Consider the following 10419-nt stretch of genomic DNA (forward strand, 5'->3'; position numbering starts at 1 on the left):
TCGTTGAGTATTCACAGAGTTACAGTTAATTTTAATGACGCATTTGTATCTGAAGATCAGCGCAGACAAAGGCTGCAGACAGCACTCCTTGTTTGTTATCTTTATTTTATAAGTGCACAAAGTTTTGTTGTTATTATGTCTGTATACATACAAAAAAAAGTAGACCCTTTACAGATTCGATTGATGTATTGCACTTATCTGTACGATCAAAACTGAAAGTGTAATTTAAGTTCCTTTTCGGGGTTATCAGGAGAAAATCCCCAAAACGCGTATACGCGTTAATCGACTCCAGAGGGTTAACACTGTCATTCCCTCCAAGCTGACCACAAAACTTGGAGACCTGGACATTAACACCCCCCTCTGCAACTGGATTATGGACTTTCTGACCAACAGACCTCAGCATGTTTAGGTCAGGCTACACCTGCTACACCACCATCACACTCAACACCGGCGTACCACAGGGCTGTGTGCTGAGCCCATTCCTCTACTCCCTCTACACCCACCATTGCAAGCCTGTGCATGGATCCAACTCCATCATTAAGTTTGCAGATGACACCATGGCGATTGGCATCATCAGAGATAACGATGCGACTCCCTACAGGGAGGAGGTTCAGCACCTGGCTATATGGTGCACTGACAACAGCCTGCTCCTTAACACCAGTAAGACAAAGGAGCTCATTGTGGACTACAGGAAGAAGAAAGGAAGTACTCATGACCCCATCCACATTACCGGGATGGTTGTTGAAATTGTCTCCAGCTTCAAGTTCCTGGGAACCACCATCTCCGAGGACCTGTCCTGGACCACAAACACCTCCAGCCTGGTCAAGAAGGCTCACCAGCACCTCTTCTTCCTCAGAACACTGAAGAAGAACCAGTTGTCTTCGGTCATCCTGGTGAACTTCTACCGGTGTGCGATCGAGAGCATCCTGACCAGTTGTATCACAGTCTGGTATGGGAACTGCTCAGTTGCTGACTGCAAGGCACTGCAGAGGGTGGTAAAACCACCCAACGCATCACAGGGACACCACTTCCTGTTATTGAGGACATCCATAGAAAACGCTGTCTATGCTGAGCTCGCAGCATTCTTAAGGACTCCTCTAACCCTGACCATGGACTGTTTAACCTTCTGCCCTCCGGGAGGAGATTCAGGAGCCTCCGGACAAGGACCAGCAGACTCAGCTTTTTCTCTACAGCTGTCTCCTTACTGAATTCTGCCCTCTGACACCCCCCCCCCCGCAGACTCAGGAACAGATTTTTACACTCCTCACCCCTCCTCATCACTACATATGGTTTACAAACAAAAACAAACAACAAACAAAACAAAAACAGTTCACTTGTTATTACTTGCACTACTGCCTGTTCATCCAGAATACTGAATGATCCATTTGCACACTGGAATATTTTTCTATGCACTTTTTTTTTTTACTATCCATTGCACTAGTGTAACTGATGTTCATATGTTCATAGTTTCTGCTTTTAGTTTACATACACTTGTTACATAATTCATCTGTATAGTATGTTCATAGTACACTTATCTGTATATCATGCTGCTAGTATTTAAAAATCTGTAAATTATGTCCATAGTACTGCTTTATCTGTATATTTATTGTACATTTGTAACATATTGTAGACACTGTATATTCTGTACTGCTTATTGCACTTCTGGTTAGATGCTAACTGCATTTCGTTGCCTTGTACCTTACATGTGCAATGACAATAAAGTTGAATCTAATCTAATCTAATCTAATATTTAAATCGTATTTAAATTTTAAATGTGAATTAAAAACTGTGATGATTGCCACAGTTATAGCAATGCATGGGACAAATGATAATAATAATAATAATAATAATAATAATGATAATAAAGTCTGATGTCAATAGATCTTGGAGTGTAAATGCTGATTAATAGACTTATCATTTGTTCTATATGAGGTTTCATTTGACCTTTTTAAAACAATGTTACTAAAGTGAAAAGGCTACATACTGTTTTAAAGTATTAATTCATTATTATCAGCTTAATTATACTGCTTTAATGTACTCAATACTTTTTATTTTCAAATATGGTTTTGGTTGACATCTAAAATATTGGAACTGTGATGAGACTAATTTGTAGTATTATGAGAGAGTCAAATTGTGATTTCAAAATTTTGAATTAAACCTTTAATAGTTACACCCTTAATCTTTTTTCCCCCATTATAATTATATAAAAATAAATTTTTCAAACATCATATGAGGACAGAAGGCTCATTAATATTCACAAGAAAAGCAATTTGCTCGTCTATGCCCCTATATTTGAACAATTAACAGAAATGATAAAGGCTCACACTCAGCTGTAGGAAATATGTTTCCTTGTTTCAGTGTGCTTTCACATCATACAGATGTGTTGAAGATTTTAGGGTTTTCATATAAAGAAAAAAAAAACACTTTTTTTATGGTATTTAAATGAACTCTATCAATCAGAAGTGGGTCTGAACCAGTCTGGATCTGTTAATATTGTCGTGGATTGAGTCTCTCTTTCTGATTGTGAAGTTGCTGCTGATCTGAGCTGTAGATCCTGAACTGAGAGACTGAAGAGTGTCATTGTTCTCTACAGGTTGAGTGATTGTGGAGTCACAGATGAAGGTTGTGCTGCTCTGGCTTCAGCTCTGAGATCAAACCCCTCACACCTGAGAGAACTGTATCTGACTGGAAATAAACTAAGAGATTCAGATGTGAAGCTGCTCTCTGATCTGAAGAATGATCCACATTATAAACTGGAGATGCTTGAGTGAGTAGTGATGATTAAACATGTTTGGATTTTTAAATTAAAAGATAATACAGTTTCTTCTTCTTAGGTTACTTTCTTGGTAATTGTGACTAACATGTTTAAAAAGAGTTTGATTCATTTTATAGTTAAGTATCTTGATGTTACTTTTTTATTTCAAAATAATACAGTATTTCACTAGTGAAAAATGTACTTGTATTTGAAATACATTTGAGTTAAAAATCTTCGTTTGTGTTCTACTAAAGAAACAAAGTCACCTACTGTAAATCTTGGATGCCCTGTGGTAAGCAGATAAATATAAAATTTTCATTTTTGGGTGGACTATTCCTTTAACATGGCTTTAAGCACTATGCATCGTTAAAGTTTTCCTTTCACCGTAACTAAGTGACTAAATGTGCTGTTTACATGGAATAATCGTAATATGAGTTTACCTTACAAACCCAGAGTGTCTGCATCAGTAGGAAAGTGATAAAACGAGCATCTTCCATCTGAAGACTTGTGTTGCATTTCAGGGCAAAACAAATAACAACAAAAAACATCGTCGACCAACAATATAAAATGCGGGAAAATATTAATTGTATTACAAATTATACTAAGACTGGAAAATACTGTAAATTGATAAACTGTTTGGGGTGATGGCGTTATATGTCTTCGACAGCACCTGTAGTCCCATTTAGCAACTTGTTAGCAACCGTCTTTTTAAAGAATTGTAACAGTTTAAAATAAATCACGAGTGGGGTGTAAAGGCTGATTTATACTTCTGCGTCAAACTTACACTGTAGCCTACGCATAGACGCACATCCTAAACCGTAGCCTATGCCATAGCCTTACGTGCACCTCTTCAAAAATCTTACAGCACGTCAATTCTACGCGGACCTCCGTATGTACTTGAGTTTTGTGTGTGTTTATGTGCACTTTAATGTATTTTAATGTTTTCACAGTGTGTTTCTGTTACGATATTAGGGATTATTTTCTTAGGGCTACTACTACAGCTACTAATGTTAATATAAAGAAGAATAATTATTCTAACTATTTGACTTCCTAAAACAGCGTGAAAATAATATTGTCTGCAACACATTTCTTCTCCCTCTTCATCTTTCAACCATTTTCTCCTCTGCTAAAGAAACACTTTTTGTCCTTAAGATCTCTTTTAAGGGTTAGAATGTGAATACCTTTCATCTTTATTAGGATCTTCCCTTTAATTTTAAGGGGAAACGGCCTCTTTTCTAAGAATTTTCTTAGAATTTTGTTACTAGGAGCAACTCTTTGCACTAAGAATTTTCATTAATACAGACCCAGATCCTGTCAGAAAATCTGTTTTGTCTGGTAACAGAACAACTACCCTAGTTAAAAACAAATATTCTTAAATGTAGGCTACATTTATTTTAATGCTAAGTATAGTACAAATTAGTGATGGGAAGCACTGAATCAATTGAACCAATTGCTTCGAAAAATTAATTTGAGGTTTGGAAGCACTTGAAACAGCACGTGCTGGAGACACCTGTTGATGAAAACGTTGTAAAAGCATCAAGAACAAGTGTTTTATTTAAGTATAATCAAACCCCTAACACACAATGAACTAAATTAATTATTTAATTAATTGATTGATGTAATTATTTAATTAATTGAGTGTTTTCTTTAGAGCTGTCTATAAAAACCAGCAGGCAAGAGTAGTTTTATCAGCCAGGAGAAGGAGGTGTATTTAATTCTATCCTAAACTAATTTGGTTATTTTTAAGGTATGATGTGATTTTTAGGTTGAAAGTACTGAATGTTTTTACACATTTTTTAACTATATAACCATCTGTGTTAAAGGGAATTTATCTTTTGTTTTAACCCACAACACCTGGCCCTGAATTCATTATTTGTTATAGTAAAATTTTGTGGGATTTCATGTCACATGATATAGTAAATATGTTAATACGTAGATTTGAACTATAATTCGTATGAAAAAAATATTTTAAATATTTAGCTTTTTTACTAGGGTAGTCAGCAAAATTGTCTAATACCCAACACCGGTTGACAGCAAATATTTTCTGGTACCCAAAACTGTATTGAGAGTCTTTTATCAGCCAAGAAGTTGACTGAGAAGAGCCAATGAAGAGCAGAAGCAGGAGATGAAGTGATGATAAAAAGGAGCAGAGTTTATTGAATAATCTAGTTATAGTTGTTATATGCGTAATATTTCAATGCTCAGACTTCCTTCTTATGTTGTATTCATGAAAACAAACATCCTGAAACCACACATAAGAATAAACAACAATGGAGAAATCAAATAAAAAAATAACACAATAAAAATGACAAATCAATTAATAAATCATTAAAATACTAATATATATCAGGGGTGCCCAAACTCGGTCCTGTAGGGCCGGTGTCCTGTAGAGTTTTATAATCTGCATATAAACACATATGTTATGGCAGCTGTGATCAATATGAGTAAATGACATGAAACGTCTTGGTTACGTATGTAACTCTCGTTCCCTGATGGAGGGAACGGAGACGTTACGAATGGGATCTCGCCCGAGAGCCCAATCACCTTCGAGTGGTACAAAACGAGCCAATGGTACACAAAGTACCTTGGTCTGCGGGATTTGCATCGCGAGCTCCGCCCCGCAAAGCGGGTATATAAGGAGCAACGCGAGCAACTCGCATTCAAGTCTTCGCTGAGGAGCCGAGCCAGTGACCCGGCCATTCAGCGGAACAGCGATGTGGCAAGGGGACGTAACGTCTCCGTTCCCTCCTTCAGGGAACGAGGGTTTACATACGTAACCAAGACGTTCCCTTTCAGTCGGTCACGTTCGACGTTACGAATGGGGTCCCTTACAAAACGCCACATGGCTGTCTTCCAGCGACCCTTGTGAGTGATAGCACCCTGTCGTGAGGCCAGCACGAGTGAGGGCCTATAGCTCACACAGAATACACTGGGTGGCATATTCCAGCTGGACGTATGCTAGCAGGCCGCCTGCCCGTTGGAGGACTTACCGAAGGCAGGTATCTACCAAGGCGGTGATACATAAGAACTCTGAGGTACCCAGCCCGCAGGGTGGAAGTTTCAACGACAGAGCTGGCAAGGGGCTTGCCAAGGGAAAGACACATGCTGCAGAGAGACTTACTTTGGAGATACACACGTGGGATTACCCAGAAAAGGGGAATCACAACACATGGAGGCACCTAGTCCCACACAGGGCTGACCAAAGGGCATGTACGCAAGTGTTGGACATCAACAGTGCTGGAGGAACCCAGGGTTCTGACTGAGGAACTCACCTGAGGGGAATAGCGCACGCATCCAGTCCGTGGAGTGGAATGGCGCAGCAAGCGGATTGACACCGAGCAGGTCCTTACTGGCCCGAAGGGGCGAGTACCCGGGAGGACACGGGCTCTACACGGAGATTATAAAATCTCGCGAATGTGTTAGGTGTCGCCCAGCCCGCAGCTCTACAGATGTCTGCTAGCGAGGCGCCATGCGCCAGCGCCCAGGAGGAAGCTACGCTCCTAGTTGAGTGAGCTCTCACCCCTAGGGGGCATGGCAGGTCTTGAGCCTGATAAGCCAGGACAATGGCATCCACTATCCAGTGGGATAACCTCTGCTTGGAGACAGCCTTTCCCTTCTGCTGGCCTCCGTAACAGACAAAGAGCTGGTCTGAGGTCCTAAGGCACCGAGTTCTGTCCACATAGGTGCGGAGCGCACGTACTGGACAGAGCAGTGCCAAGGCTGGGTCTGCCTCCTCCAGGGGCAGCGCTTGCAAGTTCACCACCTGATCCCTAAAAGGAGTGGTGGGAACTTTGGGCACGTACCCAGGCCGGGGTCTCAGGATAACGTGAGAGTTAGCCGGCCCGAATTCCAGGCACGCTTCGTCAACTGAAAATGCCTGCAGGTCCCCGACCCTCTTCACCGAAGCCAAAGCCGTCAGGAGTGCAGTTTTCAAAGATAAAAACTTTAGCTCTACTGAGAGCAAGGGTTCGAAGGGAGCTCTCTGCAGTGCTGATAGAACCACTGCGAGGTCCCAAGAGGGGACTTGCTGAGGGCGAGGCGGGTTAAGCCTCTTTGCTCCTCTCAGGAACCTGATGATCAGATCGTGCCTCCCAAGAGACTTACCTTCAACAGGGTCATGGTGAGCCGAAATGGCGGCCACATAGACTTTGAGGGTGGAAGGAGACAGCCTTCGTTCCAACCCCTCCTGAAGAAAGGAAAGCACTGACCCAATCGGACATTTCCAGGGGTCCTCACGCCGTGAAGAACACCAAGTGACGAAGATGTTCCATTTCAAAGCATAGGCGTGTCTGGTGGACATGGCTCTAGCTGAAGTGATGGTAGCTACCACCTGTGGTGGCAAGGTACCTAAACCTTCCGTGACCCGTCCAGAACCCACACATGTAGGTTCCACAGATCGGGACGTGGGGTGCCAGAGGGTGCCCCGTCTCTGAGAAAGAAGGTCCTTCCTCAGAGGAATTGGCCAGGGAGGGGCTGTCGCGAGGAGTACAAGTTCGGGGAACCAGGTCCGGCCGGGCCAAAAAGGCGCAACCATGAGGACCTGCTCCTCGTCCTCCCTGATCTTGCACAACGTCTGTGCAAGAAGGCTCACTGGGGGAAACGCATACTTGCGCAGGCCCAGCGGCCAGCTGTGTGCCAGGGCGTCCGTGCCGAGGGTGCCCTCGGTCAGGGAGTAAAACAACTGGCAGTGGGAATTTTCTGGAGAGGCAAACAGGTCTACCTGCGCGTCTCCGAAGTCATCCCAAATCAGCTGAACCGACTGGGGGTGGAGTCTCCATTCCCCGGGGCGAGACTGCTGCCGTGAGAGCTCGTCGGCTGCACGATTGAGCCTGCCCGGGATGTGAATGGCACGAAGCGACCTCAGATGGTTGTGACTCCACAAGAGGAGATGGCGAGCGAGTTGCGACATGCGGCGGGAGCGTAGACCACCCTGACGGTTGATGTACGCTACGGTCGCAGTGTTGTCCGTACGGACCAGAACATGCTTGTCCTTCAGCAGGGCCCTGAAGCGGTGCAGAGCAAGACGTACTGCTAGCAACTCGAGGCAATTGACATGCCACTGAAGTCGGGGTCCTGTCCAGGGGCCCGATGCAGCATGCCCGTTGCACATGGCACCCCAGCCCGTGGCAGAGGCATCTGTTGACACAACAACATGTCTGGACACCGGTGGTAGGGGCACGCCGGCCCGTAGAAACAAGGGGTCCAACCACGGGGTGAAGTTTCGGCGGCAGGCCGGAGTGATGGTCTCTCGGAGCGTGCCCCGTTGCCATGCCCATCTCGGGACTCGGTCGTGAAGCCAGTGCTGAAGCGGTCTCATATGGAGTAACCCGAGCGGTATGACTGCCGCCGCGGACGCCATATGCCCCAGGAGCCTCTGAAACAGTTTCAGTGGAACCGCTCTCTTGCCCTCGAATTGTCTCAGGCAATTCAGCAGTGACTGCGTGCGCTCGTCTGTAAGCTGCGCGAACATGGCGACCGAGTCTATTTCCATACCGAGGAAAAGAGATCCTCTGCACAGGGAGAGAGCTTGCTCTTTTTCCCAGCTGACCTGAAGACCCAGTCGGGCAAGGTGTCTGAGCACCAGATCCCTGTGCTCGCACAACCGTTCTCGAGAGTGAGCTAGGATCAGCCAGTCGTCGAGGTAGTTGAGGATACGGACACCTTGTTCCCTGAGAGGAGCCAGGGTTCCCTCCGTGACCTTCGTAAAGACGCGGGGAGACAGGGCCAACCCGAATGGGAGAACCTTGTACTGATATGCCTGCCCCTCGAAAGCAAACCAAAGAAACGGTCTGTGTCGAGGAAGAATGGAGACATGAAAGTACGTGTCCTTCAGGTTGATCGCTGCAAACCAATCCATCGGACGAATGCATTCGAAAATGCGCTTGGGCATTAGCATCTTGAACGGGAGTCTGTGCAGAGCTCGGTTCAAAGCACGCAAGTCCAGGATTGGCTGTAGCCCACCTGTGTTCTTGGGTACTATGAAATAATGGCTGTAAAAGCCGGACTTCATGTCGGCTGGAGGGACCGGCTCTATCGCGCCCTTTGCCAGCAGGGTAGCGACCTCCGCGCGCATGACAGGGGCATCTTTGCCCACCACCGTCACGCGGACACCCCGAAACCTGGGGGGACGCCGGGCGAACTGAATCGCGTAGCCGAGCCTGAGCGTCCGGATGAGCCAGCGGGAAGGCCTGGGGAGCTCTAGCCAGGCTCCCAGAAACCGATCCAGCGGGGTCAAGGGGACTACAGGCATACCCACGGTGGGGGCAGCGTGGTGGAGCAGACAGCCCCAGCATGGGAGGCATAGCGTCCCTTAGCGAGGGCGGAGTGCGGGCACTCGTCTGACTCCAAGCAGCAAAGAGGGCATGAGAAGGCGAAGCGTTCTCGAACCGGCTTTGCATGGAAACTGGCAAGTGGTAAATGCGATTAGAGCGGCGAGGAAGCACGTCGCCAACTGTCGTTCGTGGCCTCTTGGGACCCGGAGGTAGAGGAAACAGCTCCTTTAGTGAAGGTTTGGGTACCACCGGCCGCAGGGCCAGTGGCGGAACAAAATGAAAATGAGAACAAAGGATTTCTCCCCCGGCCCTCCTCCGGGGGAAGGAGTGGTCCTGCTACCATCTCCTGACGAGCTGACGTCTCCAGCTCCGGGTCGCCCGTCTCAGGAACGCCGCTTGGCCTGGCGTTTGGCGGGCTTAGGGGCAGAGCGGGTTGCGCCGCCCTTCTGCGGCCATCTCCTCGCTGCGGCCGGGGTGAAGGCTGCTGCTGTGGCCGAGCGGGAGTGGAGGAGGCCACAGGGGGGCACCCTCGGCGACGAGCAGGCTGCGGCGGCTGCGCCGGCAGCGGGGTGAAAGCAGCAGTGGGCCGCCGGGGCAGGATGTGTCTGATAGCCTCAGACTGCTTCTGGGCGGCAGAGAACTGCTGGGCAAAGCTCTCTACCGAGTCGCCGAAGAGGCCATCCTGGGAGACCGGGGAGTTGAGGAGCTGAGCCCGATCAGACTCCCTCATATCTGCCAGGCTTCAGCCATAGGCGGCGCTCCTGGACCACCAAAGTGGACATCACCTGACCCAAGGAGCGCGCAGTGACCTTCGTCGCCCGGAGAGCGAGGTCGGTAGCAGTGCGCGCCTCCTGCAAAACCCCTGGGTCAGCACTGCCCTCGTGCAGCTGCCGGAGCAGCTTGGCCTGATAGACCTGAAGTGAGGCCATGGCATGCAAGGCAGAGGCGGCCTGGCCCGCAGCTCTGTAAGCCTTGGCCACAAGAGTGGATGAGAACTTACAGGCCTTGGAGGGCAGCTTGGGACCACCACGCCAAGCGGAGGCGCTCTGTGGACACAGTTGCATCGCAACAGAACGCTCCACCGGGGGAATCCCAGCATACCCCTTGGCCGCCCCACCATCGAGGGCAGTGAAGGCGGAGGAAGTACCAGAACGGTTTCGGGCAGTTAAAGGTGCCTTCCATGAACTGGTTACTTCCTGGTGCACTTCCGGGAAGAAAGGAACCAGAGGGGGGTGCTGGCGATCCGCATGAGCAGCCCCCCAGGAACCAATCATCCAGCCTCGAGCGCTCGGGACAGGGCGGAGGATTCCACTCAAGTCCGATGCTCTCCGCTGCCCGGGAAAGCACGGCCGTCAGCTCGGGATCGGACTCGGACAACGCTGGCACTCCCGA

Source organism: Cyprinus carpio, chromosome B19, assembly GCF_018340385.1.
Source record: "Cyprinus carpio isolate SPL01 chromosome B19, ASM1834038v1, whole genome shotgun sequence".
Classification (NCBI taxonomy): Eukaryota; Metazoa; Chordata; class Actinopteri; order Cypriniformes; family Cyprinidae; genus Cyprinus; species Cyprinus carpio.